Source organism: Dromaius novaehollandiae, chromosome 10 (genome assembly GCF_036370855.1).
Source record: "Dromaius novaehollandiae isolate bDroNov1 chromosome 10, bDroNov1.hap1, whole genome shotgun sequence".
Classification (NCBI taxonomy): Eukaryota; Metazoa; Chordata; class Aves; order Casuariiformes; family Dromaiidae; genus Dromaius; species Dromaius novaehollandiae.
This window is the reverse complement of record NC_088107.1, coordinates 20261005-20287009: the sequence shown is the minus strand read 5'-3', so window position 1 is coordinate 20287009 and position 26005 is coordinate 20261005. Positions and strand designations below refer to the sequence as shown.

The following is a 26005-nucleotide window of genomic DNA, read 5'->3' as shown; positions in this document are numbered from 1 at the left end:
GTATCGAGGAATTGGGACGGAGTAGCAGGAACTGAGCAGGGCCTCGGACAGGTGAGGAAGGGCCCAGCAGACAGGAATGAAGCAACGGCAGCTTCCTACATGGATTCTGCTACAGGTGGCGAGGCAGCTCGGGCTTGTGGTTTTGCTAGTCTCACTGTTACCAATTTTCCGTCTCTGGCCACAAATGTTGCAATGTTGCAAAATTAGCTCTGTTGGGTGGCACAGCAAGAACCTGGCCTTGTCAAGCACCACATGTACTGGGCAGAAAACAGTGAGCAAGATTTTCCAGCTCACTTTTGTATTAAAGCTTAATGACTTTCCTTCATGTATTTCTCAGGCTCTTCAGTGCAAAACCAGGAAGCATTTGAAAGAAGAAGGTGAGAGAAGGTCAGCCGAAAAACCTGAGAGGTGTTTTTTTAGTAACAGGGCCAGATATAGGAGAGGGCCAGCCACAAGTTCTGGGTTTTCAACACATTGCTTAGCTGAGGAGCAACATACAGAGAAGTAAAAGTCAACAGCCTGTCAGTTTAAACTGCTGCTGCGAAGTACAGGAGATCACGCCAGTTTAGTTTTACACTGCTTGCATATATCTAAGTGCTGTGGGTTTCGTATTGTTATGTCTTACCGTGTTCCTCAGTTCTCTGTAAGGAACTGCTCTTCCTTGGCTCGAAATAACTGGTGAGAAAAGAGCACTGGGTTAAGCCACTCATATTAAAGGTACTTTTTTCCTCATGTGGGGAGGGAAAGGATGAGATGGGGTAGTTCGTGATTGTTTCTCTCATCCCCTTACCAAAATGCACAGTTCCAGAAGCTGAAACCACTTAACTTTAATCCTTGCTCTGTTTTTTGTCAAATCTTCCTGTCCTAACCATGGACCTGAATTTATCATCCCAGTAAAAACAATAAGAGACACTATCTTGAAATGCTAAAGGCCAGTGTAAGTTTCTGCCTGAGGTTTCTCTGCTTTGATTTCACCAGATCATACAATTTATGTACCTGTGATTCAAGAAGATACCAGGGTTGTGAGCACGCATCAGCTTGGCCCCTTTGGCAGCTGGTGGCAGTGGCAGAGCTGGGTCCCCAGCTTTGCTCGGTGCCGGGTGCAGCCGTCACCCGCTACTGGGGGAGCTGGGCGCCGCTTGCACCCGCGCTCCACCTGTGTGACGACCTGGCGGCTGAAGGCAGCTTCAGTGCTGGCGGCCGCCAGGCTGTGGGAGCGGGTCTGCTGAGCCAAGCCTGCAGCCCAGGCCAGCACTGAGGCCGCAGGGATGAGCTGTGTATTATGGCTTGCTAAAGGCAAGTGGCTCGTGCTGAGTGTTGGCAAAAGCCATGTCACTGGTGATGAAAAAGTAGCTGGTCAGTGCTGACTCTCACACCCCTTCTGAGCTTGCCTGAAGTGTCAAAGTTGATCCAAGCCAGTAGCTGAGATATGCAGGCTTGGATTGGGGGCAGGGGGGGTATGGAAGGGAGGAGGACAAGTCAAGCCTCTGCAGATATCTTTAATGAGTAAGACCAGTTGTCTCAAATCACAGCTTGTCTCTAAACACAGCAAATCACAGCTGAGGCTTTCTGCAGATGTGCTCCACCCTAGGCGAGCTCACCTTTGTACCGGTATTCCCTGCTTCGGACCTGAAACAGCCAAACAGGCTTTGAATTCAGCCTTTCCAGAGAACAACACAGGGCAAGGTTTGAACATGCAGAAGCATGAAACAGTAATGCGGAAGCAGGACATACCTGCTGCCTCCCAACGGGGTTCAGGCTCAATCAGCGGTAACACTTGGGCGATGTTGAACACTCTCTTGCCTCGTTGCTGTGTGTAAGATGAGGAGCTTTTGCAGGAGTAGCTGAGCAGGGTGTGAGACGGCCACGTTTTGGTGTCACAAGGGGTGAGTAGGTAGGTGGCTCTCCAGACCATCATCTCTCTTCTGCCCTCAGGCACTAGGGCAGGCTGAAGCAGCAGCTACTTCCTACTGTGAGAGCCTCCCTTTCCACCTGGCTCCGAGGGTGGTGTGCCCGGGATCTATGTCCTGAATTGTCCCAGAGACAAAACCGGACTAGCCTTATTCTCAGGAGAAACAAGGTTAGTGCCAAATATAACCTAGACACAAGGCACATTTATGGGGCAAGTTTGTCTGATGGCTGTTTGACCTCTGTGTGCACCTGATCTGCCAAACGATACGACTTCCTGAACTCGAATGAGCTGTGCAACTGATTCTTTGAAACTAAATTTCTTCAGCAGTACAGGTCAAGGTCTGGCTAAGGCTAGAAACTTCATTAGGAAGCTGTATTAAGTTTTGAGAAATCATATGCTGTGGGATTGCTGGTTAAGGGCATGTATATATACAGGAATTTAAATCATACTTTCTAATTCTCAAGTCCCCTGGTAAACACCTTTTTCCTGTCCCCTTGTCCTGAGCTTACCAATTCTCCTGTATCTAGAGAAGAGCTGCGGAGCAATAGCCAACTAGCAGAACCAAGTGCATTGCGCAGCCAGAGGGAAGCACTGATTGTGTGCCATGTGCGGTCCACTGGTGACGGAGGACAGCTGAGCTGGGCACAGGGATGCTGTCCTGCGGTGTGCTGTCATGGAGAATATCCAAGCAGGTGCAACTGGCTCCAGAAACACCTGCTCAGGTAGGCAGATTATCCCTGTGCCCCAGCAAGGGTTGCGGTGCATCTGGGAAATCATCCTGCATCTTTATTTTGGATGTAATTTCTGAATTCTGTTCAGAAAAGTTCCTAAATGGCTCTCCAGCTTCATCACTTATTAACCCAGTTGTTTTCCTAGCAGGATGCTTTCGTGGCGTATGTGCTTTGTTCACAAGAATCTGAAACAAAACTATTAATATGAAAAAGTTGGTAAAACAGAGCTATTTCTAACCCACTGGAAGCATTGGACGTTACCCAAGTCTGCAAAAAACTTGAGTACAAATCTAATCCTGCAGTGAGTTTCTTAGGACTTGTCCTAAAAATTTCTATGGAAAGGGCATGGGCACATCTAGTAAATGTAGACAAAAAGAGGTATATGAAGCATGTGGGAGATTCCTGTGTCGTTCTAAAAATACACATGGCATCATTTAGCCACCTGGCTTAAAGGTACCTTCTTAGAAATGAGTAAGTCAAGGTTGCTGCAGGAAAGGGACTGGATGGAAGTTACTAGATAACCAACGCATTCGCATCAGTAGGAACAATCTATCAAGGACAGCGGTCTCAGCAAGTTACTGTGTACATGCAAGAGAAGAGGAGGCTTCAATGTCTAACTGCCCAGAGGAGCACAACACTTGAGACTAACATGAATACAACAAGAAACAAAGGGATACTTACTCTGTGGGACCTTTTTAAAGGTCAAAATGTAGTATACTCTGGGGGAAGTCACTGGAACAAAAGCTGATAAAGTAGAAAACCAAAATACAGGGTTAAGACTATCAGTATAGGGATAATCTGCTCCAATTATTTATATTTCCACTCCGTGTTCTTGTTGTAAACAAGTATTATTTGAGGGCTCGATGCCACTTGTAGTTCACATTTTCTTGATAAGAACTTAATAGTATGAGTAGGTTAAACTGTGTTTCTTTAGAAACAAAAGTCCTTGTTATGGCATTGGCCCATGATGATGTGTGTTTGTGTGGTGGTTTTTCTTTTGTGTTTTTTTTTTTTTTTTGGTCAACTTCACATAAGGGCTGAGGGTGGCATGCACTTCTGGAGATAGTCAGGTTCAACCCCTCCCTGCTCAGGCAGGTCACCTAGAGCAGGTTCCCCAGGACCACGTCCAGATGGATTTGAATATTTCCAAGGATGGAGATTCCACAACCTGTCTGGGCAACCTATTCTGATGCTGGAGCATCATCACAGTGAAAGTGCATGCATTTTTCTCTCTCTCTCTTTTTTTTTTCCTTATGTTTTCTTATGTTCAAATAGAATTTCCAGTTTTTCCGTTTGTGCCCATTGCCTCCTGTCCCATCACTGGGTACCACCAAGAAGAGTCTGGCTCAGTCTTCTTTGCTCTCCCCCATCACACTTGCCTTGTTCCTTTTATTCAGTTTCACATTCCAAATGCAGACAAGGACTCTTCTGGATATGTTTTGCTCATATCTGCAGAAATCTAACATAGGATGGCTCACTCATGTTGGCTTCCTGAAGGTGGTACAGGCATATTTGTGGTCTGACCCTTTTTACATTAGATGCAATGAGAATCTCAGAATGTCAAAAGTGCCAAGTGGAAGCTTTCTTGTAATACTCAAACAAGAGGTAACGTCATCAGTGTAAAATTCGGATGTTGAAAAATGAAGTGAGACTTAATACTTGAAAAACTGAAAGCCCTACACATTTACTTGTAAGAAATATTAGTGGGTACTGGAGTGCGGACCTTGGTGCTTACAAATGAAATCCAAAATTAGTAAAATGCGGCCCATCATAAGATCCCCAAGGCTACTGACTTTTTTTTTTTAGAAATAGGAATCTTCCAACAATGGGGAGTTGGAAAGTCAACAGCAAATAGCATACATGTATGGAGCAGAAAGATGAAGCGGACTGACATATTAATGCACTGTCAGTCTGCTAAACACTAATGAAATTTGTTACCAATATTTGTTTGCATCTTGTATAGAAAAGTCGGCCAAGATCTTGAGCTATTTCAACTAACCGTGGCTTGCAGATAGTCAAAATACTCGAAGTCATGAGGGCAGGTGTTTCCCAGGATGAGCTGACATCAGTAATAAATACGTCACCGAGAGGCTCAAAGACCTCAGTGCATCTGTAGTGCTGAGGGGGAGCTGGGGGGCATATATTGACCCAAACTGGGGACTTCTCATGGCCATAAATATTTAGTATGTGTGATGCCAAATACTGGAAGTTTCTCACTGAAAGAAAAGATCTAGTTGTCTAAAGAATGAGGGTAGGATGCAGAATTTGAATCAAACTTTTAGGAGCTAATATGCTTGCAGTTGTTGGGGACAAAATACATTAATGACAAAGATCTTAAACCAGTACTGAAAACAACTGGGCAGTGTTTGATAAATGCTATTAGATGCTCAAAGACTCTGTCGCCTATGAGAAAACTAAGGTCCAGATCATCAAAGGTAAGTACTTAAAAGAATTTTAACTTGATTCTGACTTTCATATCTAAGCAAAGTGCCTGAAAGCCAGATTATCTGTGATAAACAATGTGCGCAGTACCTGCAGCAGCTCAGCAGATGCATCAGGTACCTGAGCCTTCTCTGGGTTGTCTGCATGGTTTTGCTAACCCCTTAAAATGAGCTGATGAAGTGATAAGTAACAATTCATATGGCAATCGAACTGAATGATTTTTATTATTCAAACTACCAAAGCTGAACAGATAATGTATTTGCATAGGGCTTTATTAAGTCCCCAGCTGTAGCCAGTGGGAGTTACAAATGAGGGGAGGCAATGCTAGAAGGGGTAACCAGGGAGCAACCTGTCCACGTGGAGAGCTTTGGGCAGTTATAACTGTGGATGCTGCCAAAACAAATGTACCAAATTCTCAGCAAACTTTTTAAAAAACATTTAATATTTGGCTTACTTGCATGCTGTATTCTCCTTTGTGGCAGACAAGATGGATGGGTCAGATAGGGCACTGGTATTAGGGGCATAACCTTCCTGGCAAGCTGTAGAAGGGGATGTCCCCGCTTCAGACACATGGGCTGTAGGGGGGAGAGCAGCATTAGATTTAGGGTAATACATATACAAACCCAGGTTCTTGTGTTACTGCTATTTCTCACCTGTACCAGCCAAACAGTTGGTAGCTTTCCTAATAATGAGAATAAATGCACTGATAAATTGTTTCATGGAAATCTTGCCCATATATTGCTGGATCTGCTAATTAAGATGTCATTACCTACGGCCTCCTCTCTCCTTGAAGTGTAAACGAGATGTAGAGGGGAAAGACAGTGCAGGAACCTGAAGACAGAAACAGTCCGAAAAGCCAGGCTTTGCTCTTGCTCATAAGATTCTCCACAAGAGCCTGAACGGGCAGCAGGCTGTGTTGTCTTTTTGTCCACTGGAGCCCAGCAAGGGGAAGATGCCCACAGCATCAGGTGGCGGTAGCCTGGCAGTGGGCATCAGGTGGCAGTGCTTGCCTGAGCAGCATGAGCTGCTTTTGGCTGCACCTGTGAGAGGTGCACTGCAAATGTGGCCAGCTGCAACATAGTGAACTGAAATCAAGGGGAGTAGTTCAAGAAAATAACATCTGTGTTGCTTATAATCACCCAGTAAGGTGTCTCTTGAAGACACCTATATCTGTTTCTGCTCTGGTTCTATAGCCTGCAGACATTTGTCATGCAATTACTGCCTGGAGAGAGACAAACAAATAAATCTCATCTGATTCAGGCCGTCTATGTATTAGGTAGACAAATGCTGTCATTGGTCATTACATCAGAGTTAGAGCTGGTCCCAGCAAAAAGCTGGGGAAGGAGGGTACAGCTACTGGGCTCAGTGCTACCTGTTCCTTTCATGTGATCTTTGGGTGCTTTGAGCAAAATATTTCTTTTGGGAGTGCCCTGGGATAAAAGCTGTGCTGAGTGAAACCCTTGTAATGCAATTACAGTGAGTTATGATACTGGACATGAATCCCTTTTTAGAATCCTGTTTTTAGGAAAAGATAAGAATATTCCCCTGATAAGCAGAGCTGCCTTGAGAGTGCTGTAGGGGGCTTTGTGTTGCACCATATGCCTGAATAACCTGAAAAGCAGTTACAGATTTCATAATTGATGTTTTGCACATAAAGGAGAACAAGCTTTGCTTAAAACTCCTCTGCATGCACATGGTTTACACAGAGTTATTCAAGATGAGGGCCTAGAATCGCATGGTTTCTCTTTGTACCTGCAGCTGGGAAGCTGAGCGATTCCCCAAGGCTGCCGGCAAAGCTGACCAATGTGTCTAGCAGCTATGGAAAACTCACAGCAGCAAAAGCTGCTGCTTCACTGCAAGAAAGAGTAGTGGCAAATCAATTAGATACTTGGTCTCAAGCTATTGCCTTTGGCCTTCGTGAACCTGTATAATTGTGACCCTAACATTTGAAATCACTTGGTAGGCTTTAAATCAAAATTCCTCCAGTTGACCACATACTGAAACCAGATGGTGTATCAAGATGTTGTTATTGAGTCAACTGGTGTCTTCTGCACTCTATTAAAATATATGAATGTTTCTCTTGCTTTGTTCCTTGCTTCTTCAATTCTTCCCATTCTTGCTACTGAGAGACACTTGCTGCTTTTGGAGGAGATATCTGAATAGCTAAAATATCTACACTTTCATGTTGACTTGTCTGTTTTAACATTTCATCTTCACAATCTACAATAAGTAGATGCCAGTCTTTTAGGCCCACAGATATTGTTACAACACAGGTGGTTCCTACAGTTCTTTGTGTATTTGCTGTGTTGAAGCGCTCTCAAGCATGAGCTATGCATAGGTTTGATGAAAAATACGTTATGATTTAATGTAGCCATTCAGATCGTTCATTGTTTGCTGTTCTTCCTTTGCTTCTTACCTCTTCCCCTGAAGTGCCTATTAACTTGCTGGTGCATTTTTTATTTCTCACTATGACAAAAAAAAAAAAAAAAACAAAAACAAACCTTCAATGAATATTATAACTTATGGCACTTAGTCTTATCTAAGACTAAGTCTTATCAACTCTTATCTAATGTGAAAGCAAGGCTGTTACCTAGATCTTTCATCAGCTATCACTGTTTCAAAGACTCTAAGTCTTTTTCGCAGTATTTTAGGGCATCATTTCTGTTTTCATTGATTCTTCCTTCCCAGAAATGTATTTTCTTTTTCCATCTCCCTCCTTTGCAATATGGCAAACTTCTCCTTTCTCCCCTTTCTTTCTCCACATCTCCATCTCCCTGCCCTCTTCTAAGGCTTTCTGCCCCCTTGCAAGAACTTTAACGGTGTCATCTTTGCTCCAGAACTACCAGTTTGTAGATAAAGTATTTTTATAACTAGACTACTAAAGCTGGGTCATTCCCAGTTGCAATATGAAACTGATGGCATGCCCTGTGAATGATGCAACCCAGCATGGAAGTCACAAATCTCTGGAGCGTTTCCAGCAGGCAATTCCATACAAAGGATGGACCAGTAATGTCCGAGTGCCCTGAGTAAAACAGAAACACTGAGCTTGGGGCCAGGCTGTTGCTTTATTTAAATCTAAAGCTTCAAGACAAAGGGCAATATTGGTACATAATAATGTAGACCAGTTAATATAGCTCTTTTCTTAGAAACTTTTTTTACTTTTCACCTAGGAGATAACCTTGAAAGTCAAAAAATGATTCCCTTATCTGCCGGCTGTTGGATTTCTGTGCACAGACACTGAAAAGGTAACACTTCACCAAACAAACTGCTGGGAGCTGCTATTGAACACAGTATCTTCAGACTTGTAAATTGTTATGCAGGGATCCTACAAAACAAGAGGGCTGGCTGATGCTGTGGAGATGAGTGCCTCCTACAGTGAATGCCTGCCCTGGGCTCCGCAGCCTCCCTGCAAAGGCTGGAGCAGGTGGTGTTTCCCTCACGAGCAACTTGTTGCCAGAGCAGGCAGCGTGCTGCCCTTGAAGGCAGGTTTCTGGTGTGCCTGTGCCCCTAGCCAGCTCTGATGACTGTCTAGTAACTGTTTCCAGATCAAGCACTTGAGCATTCATCTTTGATGTTACAGCTTGGTTTGTATTGTGGCTGTAAATATAGAAGAGACAGAGTCTTTCATGATAGACCCTTTGACCTCCAAGTTTTGCAAGTCTGGCATTTCTCCTGTTAAAGTATATTGAAGAAAATAATGTGGCAAGGCTGAAGACTTGCCTTTTTGATAAGTTACCTGTGCACAGCATGAGATTCTGCCAAAGAGATTCTCTCTTTGTTCATTACACGTAAATTAACAATATCTCTGACTGCACAGACTGCAAGACTAAGAGCTCAAAGGATGAGACTTGCATTATCTGATAAAAGCATACATCAAATAAAGTGGGATATATATATGGAAAAAAAATTCTTATCTGTACTTAGAAACCCTTACTGTCTAAATAGAACATAATGAGTTTCAAAGCAAGAAATAATATAAAAACACTGATGTATTTTTGGGAATGGGACAAGATGTTGGTTTTTTTTAAACAACAGTTTAAGTGTTTAAAGTTAAAGTGACCAGAACAGTGCTTTGAAAGAGTAAGGGGAGAAAAAAAAGCCTTCTAAAATTGCACTGTGCATCCTTGCTTTAATTTCTCTTCTTTATTTTCTTTATTTCTATTACAGCGGAGAAGAAACAGCTTCTCCTTGTGATCGTGGTAATGTCTATGATATATTGTTTTTGAATTTAACTTGCTGTAAGGCCTTGAGAAACAAAAACAAAAGGTCCTCTCTTGATTTAGAGCTTTTCTGTATCTAGAACCTGTGAAATAGGTCAAGATGTTTTGTATTTTATTTGAGGCTTCTATAATTAGTTTCTTGCAGCAAAAGAAAAGTAGTTGCTTTTCTTCAGCACTTTGCTAAATTCAGTTTATTTTTTCAACGTAATTCCAAATGGATAATCCAGAGTGACAGCAGTTTAAGAGTGAAAACAGAAACTGCTTCATCTCTCTTTGAAGAGAGACTCAAAAGCCTCATTCCAAAGCAATTCATTGCATAAACATATGTTACTATATTATACACCTGATACAGGGAAGTCTGAGGAGAACTTTTTGACCAGGACATGTCAGAAAAACTTCAGTTTACTGTGCTCTCAAGAATATCTAGCCTACAGCTGCCATGTAAGTACCATTTTTAAGTACCATTTTTTTTTTAAATTTAAGAACAAGCAAAACTGCGTTAGTGGTTGTAACAGATAATCCCACGCGTGTATCAGGAGATGGCGTTTATGTGCCTCCCTGCTTTCCATCAGTGCCTCTTTTTCTGATACTGTACAGCCCTCTCCACTGGCCCCCATATGGCCTCCTCCTTCTCTCCATTTCCATTTCCCTGTGTGAGGTTTATCTGAGGGCACTAGGCATTTTAGATATTGGCTCTATGAAGGGAAACAGAGTAGTCTCAGGTTTTGTGCTATCTGTGTAAGTGTATGTAGACTTAAGTGGATAAATCTGGCTGAGTAATCTGAAAATTATGCTATTTTCACCTACCATGTTGTACAAATCATGAGATGTAAGAAAAAGGGAATGCAGCCGTATGTGCCATAGGTCTCTAAGAAGTAATATATATGAAACTGTGATAAAGCATAACAGCAACAACAAAAATCCAGGTCCATTGAAGGGACACTCAGACCTTTAAATAAAACATGAAATACCTCTGAGTAAAATGCTTGGAAACAATTTTATAAAACAGCTAGTGAGAAAAAGATTGCTTCCTTGTGGATGCATCCTAAGGAAAGCTGAGGATCAACCGTAACTTACACTTACTAGAATGAGCATTTTGCGCTATGCAAAGCCACTGAATTGTCACGTACATGCCCCTTATTGCTCTAACAACTCATGTTGAAACTGCATGTAACGGTTGTCTGCTTTGGAAAGCTGGTGACAGGATACAATGAGGCTTGTTAGCAGAAGTTAAATAAAGGCCAGGATTACCTTATAAGCTTCATAAATGCTTTTGCACAGTGAGTAGTGGTAGGTGCTAGAAGACTTCTGTCTGCTACATAAATACGAGGAAAGTGACACAGCCCTGTGCTTCCAAAAAGTCTGTAACCTGCAAAAGAAGCAGAGGTCAGAAGATGCCAGTGGAGAGTACTGAGATCCAGCACATCATGCAAAACTCGAGAGTCCTGCAGGTTTCCTGTACGTGATGTCTCCTTCAAACTCACAGAAATAGCAGCATTAACAAAATTCATTGACTGAATAGGGCTCCATCAGGTATATGAAGCAGAAAATATTTAATGGGGAAACTACTGATACTGAAGTACATCTTAAAACATAATTATTGGCCGCCTCATTTAATGAAACATTGCACCTCATTGGAACTAGTGGTCTGTGCAATAGCAAGGCTTAGGAAATAAAGCAAGGCCTGCTTATATCTCCCATGAATTTAAAATTGTTCTAGGGAAAAAAAAGCAGGGCCATATTGATGTCAAGCTAACTTCCCAGATGAGGAAAGGTGACGGAGCTGCTGATTCACCCTATGCCTTCACCAAATGTTTCTCTTTTTTTCCTCTGGTTTCTGAGCCTCCTTCTGTGCTCTCACCCATAAATATTTTGCATATTAATGCCTGGTAAATGTAACGACAGTCTACTTTGTACATGTGAGTGGGAAGCACACAGCCGGGCTCTGCCTCCCACTTGGTGAGCATGGAACCAGCCGATTCATAATTTATGCTGCTGTTGAATAAGTCCAGGCACCAGTGCGTGGCTATTATTAATTTAACAAAGCTTACCTAGAAATTATATGACAAATGATACTTAATGGCCTATTGTTTCACTCTTTAAAAAATAACATCTAATATGCACTTACAAAGGAAGAAAAAGGGAATGAAAACCTGTTTTTTCTGACACAAAAATGGGAGGTTGCATATTTCTGACTTTTCCAACATTGTTGCATAAATGTTTGAGCACGGCATCAGATCACACGCAGCACCGCTGGCTTTTGAGGCAGCTTTGGCTCGCCATGGGAAGGGTAAGAGCGTTGCCCTGTGCAAGGTGAGTGACTGAAGATCAGCGTAATATTTTGGAAGGTGTCTTGTTTGTAGGTGTGGGGTTGCAGTCCTCTGTCTAGCCAGGCTGCCAGCACTGCCAGGCTCGTTCTGGGTGTTTGGGAGTTCGCTGTCATCAGCCCTGAGTGGCAGCATCCTTGCCTCCCTATACACCCTGTGCAAATGTACTGAAGAATACGTGGCAGCATATTCCTAAATACACCCTAGCCACTGAACTCCAGGGCTGCAGAGGTTTCTTAGTTCATCTTTGACTTCCCAGATGGACTTCTTGGGGAAGGTTAGGGAAATGGTTGAGTTTGGTAGCCCCGCAGCTAACAAATGCTTCCCGGACAGCCCTGTAACTGCCAGGCTGTCAGACCTGTCATGGAAACATAGGAACTTGACATAAAACTGCTTTTAACCTGTAATTTAATGTTTCTGTGAGGGAAATTGCCGAATCCTCATTTTATATAAACAGATATGAGTCATTACAGTGAGTGTGTTTATTGTACACGGCAATTCTTTTCAAAACACACATGTTTAAACAGATGGCTTGTGTTGACTATTAATGCAGTTCCTGCAATTAAGTTCAATCTAAATGAAGCAGACAAAGACTGACTTTCTACTGACATCAGAGCTTCTCCTTATGAATGTTCAAACTCAGATCTGCTACTGTAGTCTTACAGAAATGTCAACCATGATAAGTCACGAGGTAACTGAAGAGGAGAGATAAGGTACCTGGCATCTTGTTCATTTACTTTTTGATGGGGATTTACTAGTGCACACGTACATATTCATGCTGTTACGTTTTAATGATGAAAGTCCATGTTTGAGGTAATTACTATAAATAAACATAGCAGTAGGGTGAAATTTGACACTTCCTCTCTGTAGTTTGGTGGGCTTCTTCCCAGAGCAAATTTTGTCTGCTTTTTGCTCCTCTATTGTATTCTTCTTTACTTAAATTTTGTACTGGAGGGGAAGAAAAAAAAAACACAGCAAAGACATTCCATGTATGCCTTTGGACAGAGATATTTTTGAAATGTCCTTTCATATTCAGTAATAACTCTCTAAACATGCATGCATAAGAATAGCTTCATTATGGCACAAAGCTCTGTAGTAGTTATACTACTTTGGTCCATTTGAACAGAGCCTGTGACACAAGTTTTTGGAAGATCTCCAAGCGTCCCTGCATGATGCTGGACAAGGCTGAGATTGAAACAGAATAAAGTCTCTTATTGCCGAGTCTGGCACATCTTCAGCGTTCATGCACTGGGCATTGTATGGTGGTCGCACACTGCCTCCTTGCTGAAATACCAAAGGACATTGCAGAAGAGATCTCATTTTCAGCCGCATTAATGCAAATACGCAGACAGCCATATTCTGCAATCTAATTAAGGCTGAATAAGAGGAGAAACTTGATACCTACAGACTACAAAACAACTAATTATTTCTCTTTGAGTGGTCAATGCTGGAAGTACCTCCTGTAAACAGGCATTTCTGGGAAAGCCCTATCTGTGAAAGCTATTTCAGGAACAAAGTGTGGTACTTAAATTGCTTCTGATTTGCTTTTAGGCAGCTTTAACATAATGCACAAAATAAGAATAAAAGGGACAAATACATTGCCTATTACACAAAGTCTGTGGGCTTTAATTTCGATATATATACTATAACAAACATGAACTTTACAGAGGAATTATTTCGGTGCTCTAGAGTAGTAGTATGTCAAAACCCCTTTCAGAAAGCCAGTAAAACAGCCTGGCTCTGGTAGATCTGCTCTCTAAAAAGCTATAGTTGCACTTTAGTGGACACAAAGTCCCAGGAAGGAAGCCTTCGACCCAAGGTGGGAACAGTCTGGCTGCTTTTCCAGTAAGGGGTAACCACAGCAACCATGGGGCATGGCTATTAGTTTGCTACAGCATGAGAGAAGTAAACTCATGCTGCAGGCCTGACTGATTAAATATTTGTGAAGCTCATTTATGTCCTTTCCCCAAGTAAATGTATAATGCTCTAAGTGGCTGTAATTATAATGCATAAAAATAATCTACAAAAACAGATTCTTTTTATAACTTCTCTTGAAAAATGGCTCCAGAGCAGTAAAGGTAATGCACCGATACCAGAAACATGAGAAAGGTGATTGCAAGTGTAGCTAATAAGGCTGGCTCTTCAGGCTGCCTTGGGCTTCCTGTCATCAGAGCTGGGCTTCAGTCACTTGTAACTTTGCCAAATTGCAAGTGTTTGGCCTAAAGTTTTCTATCCTGACTGTCAACCTCAGGTTACATTTTACTGAAAAACAGGCACAACCTGTGATCAAAAGGCACAACCCTCTCTAAAGCTCAAGTTAATGAAAGAGAGCCTTGTTTTTAATTCTTGTTTCCAGAGGCTTGGAATAATGTCTCAAATATAGTATGGTGTGGCTTTTGGAGCAGGGACAGCCCTTCTGATGCTCTCGTGCACGCTGGAAAGTGCTGATAAACTGCAATTTGCACATGCTCAGTACAGACTTGTTAGATCTTAGTAGCTAAAATCTCAGTGTCTTGTCTGCTTTGTGTGTGCTTGATGAAATTAATTAATTTCAGGTCAAGCTGTTTGTGCATGACCTCTAAAGAGTAATTAAGTCCATGTGGGGAGGAAGATTAGTGAAGCACCTGGGAGGGGGACTACAGGATGGAGGGAAATGTGATTGCGAGAGAGTGAATAATGTGGTGAGGAGACTGGGGAGGACATTTTTTTTCTCAGAGGCCTCGCCTGCACTGGGTCAGTAGTACATGTGGGATGAATAGGTGTTTCTCTATACGCTTTTTAAAGTTTAATATAAAATTAAGACATAATAAATCTGGGAGCAGCTCTAAAACTATCAAAAATATCATTAGAAAGAATTTTGAGCCAGGATAAAACTGCAAAGGAAGTGAAATACTTCTCTTTCTAAAGGAGCAAGTAAAGTTTAAAGCACTGATTGTTATCAATGAATGCCTGCAGGTAACATTCATTTAAAATTTTCTCAAATCCAAATTATGGAAAAAAGTCGAGGAAAAATTATTAAATTGTGGCTGCCATTCTTTTTTTAAATTTTACTCCTTCCTGTGTTAAACAAATGATATAATTGTGCCTGTGCCTTTTTTCAGTTTCCTGTCTCTGAGCTTATAGGCGTTTCCACCTGTCCATGAAAAGGTAAAACTGGTTAACTGAGAGATTATAGAGCAGTTAATTAATGTTGGTTTAGGCAATGATTCAGCTACTGTCTGACATTGAACATCATTTGCTACTTCCTTTTGGCTTGTTGATAAATGTGGCAAACTTTCCACAGCCACGTAGGTAAGTTAAGGAACCTTAGGGATAATGCAAGCAAACAAGAGTGCTCCTCCGCCAAAAACTGAATCACGTCTCAGAGCAGGAGCCGTTAGTTTAACCATGTGGCTGCTGCATAGCAGTAGGGTCCCTGGGCAGTGCCTCTGCTCTCCCTGCTGTTGGCTGCAAGGATGGGGTCCTGCTGGGACTGTCCCGCTTAACGCAGAAATAGATGTCAGTGGCAACCAGCTTTTCCAGCGCTTGCCATGAGTGAGCAGCTTTTGCTTTTTCCACCTAGAAGCAATCTGTCTGCATGTAGCAAAGCACCAACAGGTTTCTTCCTGGCTCGCATGCCGAGTGTGATCCTCTGCTCAGAGAAAGACACCTCACTGGGCAGCCTCTCTGAGCTGGCAGTTTTGGCATATTGGTGGTGTAATCCTCCTTCTCTGTGTTGCTCAGCTTGGGCAACTTGTACTGCACACAAAGAGATGCTGTGAGCCAGAGATACACCCTTTCAAGGTACGAAGCAATTATTTGCTTCCTTATGCACACAGGAGCTAGCGGAGACTCACCTGTCTCCAGGCTGATGGGAGCTGGCAGGGAGCTGGCAGCGTGGGCCAGGGCCTCGTTCCTTGGAATGGGCCCACCCTCAGCCTTGCGGATTTGCCATCTTCTGAGTCCATGTTTTTCTCTCAGGGCTTCATACCTTTGCAGGTATTTCATGCTGAATCCCCATGCCGCTTGCTGTCCTCATTTCAACAATCTCACTTCTGCCTGCGATTTTGCCCTCCTCAGCTTGCCCAGCTCTGGCTGACAAGCTGTCTCATAGCTCCTTCTCCCAACATAGCAATTTTCTCAGGAGCCTGAGTGAGAGTTACACTGCTGTGCTGTGCAAAACGAGATTGCAGACACCTGAATCCCAGTGAGGAGGGCAACAGTGGAGGTGCCGCCATGAAATCTGCATTTCGCTGGTTCTCCCCTGAGCAGGTAGGCCTGGGAAGTCTGGCTTACCCCTCGCAGTGTTATGCTGTCACAGAGTTGAGAGCCCATAGCTTGGATTAGATATGATTGCACAGAAACCATTTCAGACCATCATTAGTGAAGGCCAAAATTAATTCTCTCAATTGTCTAATCTTGAGACAGCCCTGTTAACCAGAGTCTAAAAAAATACCTGGTACTGGACAGTTTCTGCTTGCACTAGCGAAAGGGAGTTATTTATACCTTCCATTAAAGTGCCCATCTAGCAGTCCTAATGGAGCAGAGGACAGAAAGTATCCATGGCTAAGCACTGCAACTCAGGGACAAACCCAGCTCCCAGTGGAGGAGGGAAGGTAATCAGAGGTCATTATAAACCTGTGACATATTGACGAGGAGATAAGAGTCACTGCCACGTATTTCAAACTCTAGTTTTATGTGATAAAGACAGACAATCTTTTTTTTTTTTTTTTTCTTTTTTCTTTTTTTTTTTTTGATGTTAAGTATATCAGCATTGAAACCTTATGGACTGAAATGCCATGCCTAAAGTAAGGGGAGTCAAGGTAATATCATCAGTCATAAAATCTGAGTGGTGACCATGAAATGATAACAGATGTGAGAGGCTGAGCAACTTGAACTCCCGGGACATACTGAGTAAATGCCATGCTGGGACACTGTGCAGAATAATTGCTTCTTTCTGCAAGTAGTCAGTGATCCCACACATGAGAAGCCATCCTGACACTCTCCTGGTCAACATACGACGTTTGTAAGAGTGCTTGTGATTTGCAAAAACAACCATCATGTACTCAAACATCAGTGTTGTAGGAGGAAAAAACAGATTCACTACAGTAATATGTAACTACATAGAAATGAGGAGGCTTGCTAAAAGGAAATCTGATTTAAGCTATGCAGAGAGCATTTGAAGAATGCTTATCAGCAGCTTGGATGTATGCACGTCTCTCTGACATGCCTTCAAAAGAATCAAATCACAAGGAAGCTGGCATGGCTGAACAGGAAAGGGAGCCCAGTAGGGGCAAACAAACATCCTCCAAAAAGTCACATCCAAATCACAAAAATAAGAAAGAGCACAAGCTCTGGTTTCTGAACTAACTTTCCAAAAAAGGAAGCTATAAGAACTGATAAAAATCTCCCACACACATCTAAAGTGGGAAAGCTGAAAAAGGGTTTCAAGGGCCTGAGGAGGTAATAATATATAAAAGATTGCAGAAGAAATAAAAGTTTACATAGAAAACCTTGCAAATGGGTCAGTGCTGTTTAATACGGAGGAAGTCAGGGAGGGTCCTACATGGGGATCTTTCTTTATAGGGACTGGGTCCGAGGAACTGCCTAAAATGTTAGTATTTTAACTTTTGAAACACATCAACAAACTGAAGTATATAAAAGTGTCAGGATCAAACAGTTTTCAGTGCTCAGCTGAGAACTCGAGGACAGGATGGTGGCAGATACGATATCAGTTTTAAAAAAGGGCAACCAGTTCATTAATAATGATGAGAAAGATGAGAAACAAGAGACAAGAATAACTTCATTTTGACAGTGAGCACAGAGGTGGTTTGACAGAGCAAAATTAAGATGGGGTGTAATCCCTGAGATGAGACTTGCATTTGGCATCCTTCAGCCAGAGCAGTAAGCAGTTTAAGATGCAAAATGGCTTTGGACCAGCCTTGCCAGCAAGGCAGCTTGCACATACTGCATCTTTCTTGAGCAAATGACTCTCTTCTGCTTCTGCCACCCGATCCGACTCATTTCGTGTGTTATTTGTAAGTCTTAACCTCATTACCCATATTGAAGGATAGAAGATTGCTTGGGATTACCATATTACTTTTAGTGTCACGTGTCATGGCTGCTCTGTGCCTGCGCTCTTTGGCCAACAAGTAAAAATTCTTATATGTAACTACATTTGGCACTTGTGGTCATCCTTCTTTATTGAAAACATGTAAAAATATCTTACTTTAAGACTTACCACATCAGTCATTCCACTTGAAAAGCTTACTCATTGGTTAGTCTAAACAGTGTCTCTTTTCAAGGGAACTTATTCCATTCATAGCACTTGCACATTTCTTACAGATTCCCAGTGAAGTACTGTTCCTGCCAAGCTTCAGGATAAGAGGCACATTCTGAAATTGCACTTATTTTATGAATTACGTCATGTTGCTACTCACTTTAACCATTCAGGAAATATTCCCCTTGTTTCATAAGACCTGCTTCTGCTTCCTGGGGAAAGAAACTGTTTTCATTCTTGCTTTGTGGCAGAGCGGGACGTTTTTTTAAATCAAGTTAATAAAAAAGAATCACAATTCATGTGATATCTCCAGGGAGATTTATGGCTGTACAAACTGCAAATCAAATTACCAGGTGCACAGCACTCATACAGTGAATAGAGGAAAAATATATTGCTAAAGAGAAATTGTTCTTCAGAAACACAGGAAATAAAGAAACTTAGTGGTTGTTGAGCAGTCCCATTTTTGCAGGCATCTCCTCTTGCCCTATTATAAAGCTTGCCCAGAGGCTTGCTCTTTGGATGGGTAGATGCCTTATTTTCAATCATGGAACCATACTGTTCATACTGTTCTGATGCCAGCATTGGCCTTAGTATCTCTTCTCTTGCCATAGCATTTGTGGCAGATATAAGGGAAAGCTGTATTCCCATCATGCTTCCTTTTGCTCGACTAATCAAGCCAAGCACTTTTATTCTCCTCCTATAAGGTATACTCCCCTGTCCCATGGTCATGCTAGCAGATGAATTTGAATTCATCTTTCTTGAACAGGGGTGACCTAGTCTAATAAAGGCCTTCATTTAAAAACCCCTAATTTGTGTCACATGAGAAACCTGTAAAGGCTATTAAAAATGAAGATGTAATCTAGTTCTGTGTGCTTTTTCTGACTTTATTATTTTAAATGAGAAAAGCAAATATTAACATCATAGAAGCACATCATGTAGGCTAAACTGCTATAAGCTTAAAATGAACAATATTATAATCAAACCAAAATTACAGATGAGATTAGATCAGTGTGTTAACAATGATATTAGCTTAGTTCACCAGTTTATCAAATCATAAAGTTAGTAGAGCATGTAATCAAATTGCATGGATGACACAGAGAAGAATTGCTATTTGTTAACTTCCATCAGGTGGTTGAAAGAGGAGTTGTTTCCCTGTTATAAAGTCCTATCTGTAATAGAGAAGCTGACCTACCTGGGGATTGCTGGTGCCAGGACTGAGTCCACGAACAAAAGACACTGCCTGGAACAGACGATAAAGTCTAATTAGCTAACGTTAAGGAAGTACAGAGATGTAAGCAGGCTCTTTGTCATTTTCTGCTTCAACACTTTCTCCTTAAAATTTCATTGCAGTAGCAGAGCTGTTGTTTACTCTCCTTACTTATTACCCGTCTTTATCCACAAGAGTACAAAGCTTGTAAAGGACTTTGTAGTAAGGTCGATTTCTGGAGCAGCCTTATGACTAATAATAATAGGTCAGTACTAGATTTGAATGGCTTTTTTTGATCTCAGTTCAGACAACAGGGTTGTAGGCTGGGTTCTGCTCGTCTGTGAACTATGGAGCTTCTCTACAAATCAGTACTGTCTCATCTTCTTTGCACCTGCTGGATGGCAGTCAGGTTAGCACATACTCCGGACACAATCTGTGTGACCCAGTCCTCTTCAGGTGGGAAATTTTCAGACCTAAGTCCCATTCAGAGACTCTTCATCACTCTATGCTAAAGAAGAAAATCTCAGAAAGGATCCATCTTTTTTAATACATGGTCACCTGTTAGGCACTGAGAAGCACACAACTGGAAACATTCATTTATTTATTTCATCTGAGAAGACTTAATAATTTACATGCCAAATGTGTTTTTCAAGATAATTCTTCTGCATCCACTGAAGTTTTCCAATTTATGAATAATGTGAACATTAGTATCTTTCATAAAAATTCTGATTTCATCAAATGCCAGAAGCGTATCATTCTCAGTTGTCATCTCTTTTCTTTGCAATACATAAATAGGTTGCATTTTGGAGTCTAACTTATTTTAGACCTTAGTCTAACATTGTATGGTAACATCTTCTCTGTATGTTCAGTAAAAAGAAGTGTTTTGCAAAATATCTCCTAGGTATAAAAACTGTATTTTCATACATCTTCATAGTATTAATTATGAAAGATAAAAAATTGAAAAATTCGTATTACAGCCTGATGCAGTTATTAATTATAATATGCTTTTATCCTTTCCTGACTACACCAATTCCCAGAAATACTGTAAGTGGTGCTTCTGCACACAGTCCAACTCCCTAGTAAACATATCCATCTGCTCAGTATTTTCCTTCCTGCATAACCTTTACCTCAGTGGTAAAAGCAGCTGACTGAGGGCATTAGGCAAGAAATATGTCTGCTCTTACAGATTGTCTTGTTAGAATGAAATTGGAAATCGGGTGACGTCAGTTCTAGGGCTGTACCTGTGCTGTCAAGTGCTAGCTACAAAGCTCCAGGGCTGGGGTGACGGGAGTTCACCTCAGTATGAGGAACTTGCTTGTCCATCTCTGGAGAGCTCTGCCCTGGAAAGCCTGCCAATCTGAGATGGATTTGTCTCAAAATTGCATGCTCTCAAAGTAGATAAAATTTCATGTGGGTATGGGCCAGATTCTCATGTCATGGAAATGGTTATGACTCCACTGATTTCGAGTATTTTTCTTCTCAAGATAAGCAGTGTCATCTTCAGATTCCACTGTTTTAATGCCAGAGATGTACACATGGTGATCATTTGAAGTTTAGGACAGTGGCAAGGTCTTTCTAAACTCTCTTGGAGACTGGAGGTGGGTTCACTCTCATGCTGACGACAAGCTTCAGAAAAAGGACACTAAGAAAATTCAGCTCCTCAAAGCTGCGTATACTCACTGCCTCTTTGTTTTCTGCATAAAATCTCAGGTTCCCAGTTTTATGCCAGGGAATTTTCTGCAAGCAGTTATCAGCCTCAGAGGCCCCAAAGCTTCTACACAAAAGAAATCTCGTTGCAGACCATACAAGTTCAACATCGCTCTCTTGGTTTGTATGTTACCCTTATGCTGTTAAATCAAAACGCTGACTACAGAACCTGATCTGCCAGCTGCCAGTGCCTGTATCACATCTCTTCTCGTAAAATCAAAGTGGACAAACTACCGAGAGTTTGTGTTACTTGGGCAGTCACGGTAGCTCACCTTGCTGACGTGTGCTCAGCTGCCTCGGCCCCCGTCGGAGAGCACTCCCTCCTGAAGGAATCTGCCAACTCACAAGCTCACCTTTGCTGGGAGGCTTTGTGTCTCCATGCTACTCCAGCTTCTCTGGAAGAGCAAAAAAAAATTTTCAAGCAAATGAAAACTTAGTTCAGTTCAAAATAATAATTAAGAATTCAAATAATAATAATAATAATTCAACATAATAATACTAACAAATAATCAAAATCCTGATGGAGAAAGGTTCTGAAATCTGAAGGTCAGCATGGAAACGAGGCACAAAGAAAGGAATGTGTGCAAGTCCAAAACACTTGGGTATCTAATCAGGGCATAATCTGGTATTATATAGTGGTGAGTAAGAGTTGAACCAGGGCAACACAGGCAGCTAGGCTACAATACGCTTGTGCTGGAGACTAATCCTTTAGAGGTTTCACCCGGAATGAAAACATTTACTTTGATATTTTAAATGACTTTTAAACTGTGTTGAAAACAGAAATGTTTGAATGTGAGAGGTTTTCAATCTAGCAGTGGAATTCAGATGGATCCCTGTACCTGCACAGTTAACCCATTTATGTGGCTAGAGTTTGGTACAATGTTCAGGGGCACAGTGCTCTTGATGTGTGTCAGGTCAGGTTTGCTATCTTGAATTCTTAAAATGTATAAATCAAGAAAGACTTGTCATTCAGATAATCCAGATTATCTCATTGATTTGCACAAAAGAGACTTGTCATTCAGTCTAGATTATCTCACTGGTTTGCTCAGATTCCTGCAGCAGAGCATGTGAGTGTTAATTCATGGACATGTTTAATATTTAACAGAGTGCTTCTTTGTTATAGTAACACCAAGGAAAAAGTACATATGGTCCATTGCTGAGAAAAATAAAGACCTGAAAGCACAGTAAGCAGAGGCTCTTAATTTCCTTCTCGTCTGCTGAGTACAACCTTTCACCTAAAAAAAACAACCATCTGCAAAAAAGCAGTTGCTATGTTATTATTTTCATTAGATATTATTCAACAGCTTGTCCTTTCTTTTGATAAGGGGCAGCTTATAATATATTCAACAACTTACAGTGCTATTCCTATCCATAAACTTTGACCTTTCCAAGTCCCATATGATGACTATTCAGAGGGTTAATGGTTTCAAGAAAAATGCAAGCCTATGAAATAAGGCTAAATCTATAAATAGCTTTATTTTTTAACCCTAGTACTTAGGGTGGTGGAATATGCTGAAAATGAAGTGTTTCTGTTTCCTAATATTTTCTTCAAATAGTTAACAGATTATTAGTCTAGGCCAGGCTGCCTTCACTGCTTGCTAAGCAGGATGTGGGAGGCTATAGCCTCCTGCTGTAGCTTTAGAGTTGCAATTCTCATTTTATCTAAGGGGTTAGGAAGACTAGAACACAGCTAGAACTGCCAAAAAATAGCCAGAATTGGACACTGACAAAGAACTGGATTCTTCGTTTTTTTTCTCTCTCTTTTTGTAGAAAATTTTTCATGTGTATCCTATTCGAGGACAAGGAAAAGGAACTGGTGCTAAATTGCAGGGGCTGTGCGACCAGTAAGGAGCCCCTTTGGTGAAAAGTGCAGGTGGAGAACAGAGCAGTAGTGGTGTTTTTGCTGCACTTCCTCTGGCCACGGGGCTTCACTGGCTGGTGCTGAAGGCAGATAGCGAGGAGGGGGCATGGCGGCTGGCTTTCCCCCATGCCAGAGAGTGCCATGCACAGCTAAGGAAAGGGGGCAGAGGCGGCCTGTGAGGGGCTCCTGGGGCGGTCTTCCTCCTTTTGCTCTGTCTCACAGGTGCCACGCCACCGTGAGCTGTGATGAGCCCGCAGGCTGGCTCTGGCCTATTTAATCATTAGATTACTAAGGACAGCACTAAGGACTGCTGTTTCACAGGCCATCAATCTATCTAGACTGCAGTGTCATCTAATCCTTCCTGAATGATAAAGTAGCCCTTACCACCATTGGTCATACCATCCAGCTTTGGCTTATCTGCAAATTTTTTAAGTACCCAGGTTGTTTTGGGACTTTGGCTCTCCTTAGTGTTAAATATTAAGCACACTGGACATCAACAGCAATCCATGAGGAACTTCACTAGTATTATTATGAAAAACTATTATTATTTTGAGGGATTATTTCTCCATCTTCATAATTTCTCTTTGAACATGACATGTTACAATCTCCCCTTTAGCCACCTTATATTTATTCCTGTCATCTCTATTTTAAAACAATGGTTTTAAAATAATTTAAATATTTTTAAATAATAACAAAATAAATAATATTTAAATAGCATTTTTAAAATAATGATCTGCCACTGAGCACTGTATCAAATGCACTGCTTAAATCTATCTAGATTAGCTCTACCAAATTATTCTGGTCTGTGGGGCTAGTTATACGATCAAAGAAAGATAGCAAGCTGTTATGACATGAGTGCCTTTTCATGAAACTATGCAGCAAATTATTCCACTGAAGAATAATTTTTTTCTTTGGGTATCTGCACTGCATCCTCAGCCTATGTGTCCTGCCTGGCTCCCATCCACCCCTATCCTAAACCAGGGCTACGCTGTTCTTGCCCAGGGTCCCAAAGTCCTCCGTGGCTTGCAGCACTGCAGGGGAACAGCATGCCCGAGTAGGGCTGAGTTTGGATTTTAATTTGGTGTGGAGGGGTTATGAGAGGCAGCAGCTGTTTGGGAGTTCCTCCTTCACTTTATTCTTGACTAAACCAAACAGATGAATTAAACTAAGGAGTGACTTGAGCTTAGTAAACACGAACTCAAAAAAAGCCCACTTTCTGATTTGGCACAGTTATATTGCAACATTGAATTAAAAACTCTGGAGATCTTGGATTTAGCACAATGAGTGTTAAATTTGACATCTACGACAATTTTATGAACCCTCACTACTAAAATTTCCAAATGAAATGAAACATGATCTAGATTTCACTAAAGCAGTATCAATATTTATATGGATCTGCTATTGGAGGGGGAGTACCTCACTGCCTCTGGAAGAAAACAGCAGTTCTTGGCTACCACTTTAAGTATCTGAATGTCAGAAGAAGCTGGAGAACACCAAGTTCTAGAGGAAACAGTAGGTCCAAATATGAGAGTGGAAGTTAAAAGGTGGGCTTTTGCTTTTAAAATAACGGTTGAGTTGCTCAGTATCACACATCAGTTGAGAAAAACTAAAAAATAACAAACTTAAGGGAAGATATTACATGTCTGAATTCCAGTTCTGCTTTTGAAGCAAAGGTATTGATTACATCATGCTGATGTAAAAACATCTTACCTTCAAGTGCCTTACTTGTGACATAACTGATAACTTGTTCTTTATATTCATATATATAACTACTTCCTATTTGAGAATCCTGGTATAACGTATACCCAGGTTACACATGAGAGACAATAAAGTCTGATGATAAGTGTATTTATCTTAAGTGGAAATTTAAATATGATAAAATCTGAAATTAGATAAGCTTTAAAAATGCTACTGAAAGCTTTGTTCTCATGTGACTAGTTACAATCTCAACAGTGAAATGGAAATACAAATAAAGACAATGTTCTTCAGGAGTAAGAGATTAGAGTAGCACTCAGCCTGTCTTTGCACTATTGCTGAGATGCCTAGAAAGACATTTCCCTAAAAACTAGTAACTTATCTGCTCATGAGTATGCCCTTGCAGCTCAATGGTGGATTGCCTTGCAGAGTCTTGAGGATCCATGACCCATGGAGAGGGACCCTGCCTAATACTTCTGTAGTTCAGCTTTGAATAATGGATTTTCCAGACCCGGATGAAGTGGAGCACCCAGCATGTGTGCAAGAGGAACTTTGGATCAACTTCATTATTAAGGGTAAAGGAGAAAAAGAAAAGATTTGCATTAAAAAGCATAGATTGGTAATAATGGAAGAAACATACATATATACAATATGCTGTTAGCACTATTAGTATTATAATTCACAATAGGATTCCTCCGGTGTTGCATCAGTGCCTCAACTTGTTGATACGGCTGATGTGATAAATTGCTACAATCTATGCTGAAGCTGGAATTTTCTGGGAGCTTTTTAACTGTATTGTTTTTGCTTTTACTATTGAAGGTAGAAGCAATTGATCTGGAAACCTGCTTCTTCTTTGAATGGAAATCTCTTTTTTTCCTTTTTTCCCCCACCCTTCCTTCTTGTTTCCCTGCCCTCCCTTCCCTGTTGTTAGGAACTAGATCATAACACAGAAATGTGGGAGACTGGGTCATATCTTTCCCTTTGTCATCTAGAATAACCCAGCTGACAACCTATCGTATTGTTTAACTTTTCTTTTTTTTGATTGTCTTCTGCTTGAAGACTTTTGAAGACACCTTAATAAAATTGTGCCCATTATATAATGAGAAATATCAAATGCACAGTCTTCTTGATACATCTGTAAATCTCCTCTGTCTCAGAACTGACAACATAAGATATAGAGCACATAATGTAGAATGCACAAAATTCAACGAATGGCAAAAGTGAGCTTTAGTGCTTACCTTAATAAGCTTTCCAATAACTGGGCCCTTTTTAGGATTCTGTCATAGTTGCTAGGCTCAATATATTTTCAGGAACGGCTATCAGTGAACTACATTTTCAAAAGACTTGGGCAGCTTTCAACAAGTAGGTATCTGAGCCCAATTCCTATTTGATTAATTAACATAATAATTGAGTAATCTGGATTAAAGATGTTATCTGAATTGTTGATATACCAATGGCTACAATCAGTGTATTGTATTAAAAATAGCTTTACTGAATTACGTTTCTGACTATCAAACCAGTATACCACATCTGACTTTTTGCCATTGCTCTAAATGTTTAATACCTGCTCTCTCCTTGTGGTAACTACAATCCTAACTACTTATATAGCCTAAAGTAGCTGTAACAAAGGTTTCCCATTTCCAC

The 26005-nt window shown here is 41.3% G+C and overlaps 2 long non-coding RNA genes across 2 annotated transcripts in view; one reads left to right on the top strand and one right to left on the bottom strand.

Annotated features, from left to right (window-relative positions):
- The first annotated feature begins 1906 nt into the window (after window positions 1–1906).
- The window catches only part of LOC112991140 (uncharacterized), a 33221-nt gene continuing 9122 nt past the window's right edge, over window positions 1907–26005 (top strand). The window contains exons 1-5 of the long non-coding RNA XR_010390801.1: window positions 1907–2080; window positions 2440–2634; window positions 8256–8330; window positions 9658–9746; window positions 24791–24936. This is a non-coding gene — a long non-coding RNA (uncharacterized LOC112991140). The remainder of the gene's footprint in view (window positions 2081–2439; window positions 2635–8255; window positions 8331–9657; window positions 9747–24790; window positions 24937–26005) is intronic.
- On the bottom strand, window positions 7248–25714 carry LOC135329367 (uncharacterized). The gene is made up of 5 exons (XR_010390802.1): window positions 25600–25714; window positions 21078–21200; window positions 19084–19131; window positions 10557–10674; window positions 7248–7551 (listed from the first exon to the last, which is right to left on the bottom strand). It is a non-coding gene; the product is annotated as an uncharacterized LOC135329367 (long non-coding RNA).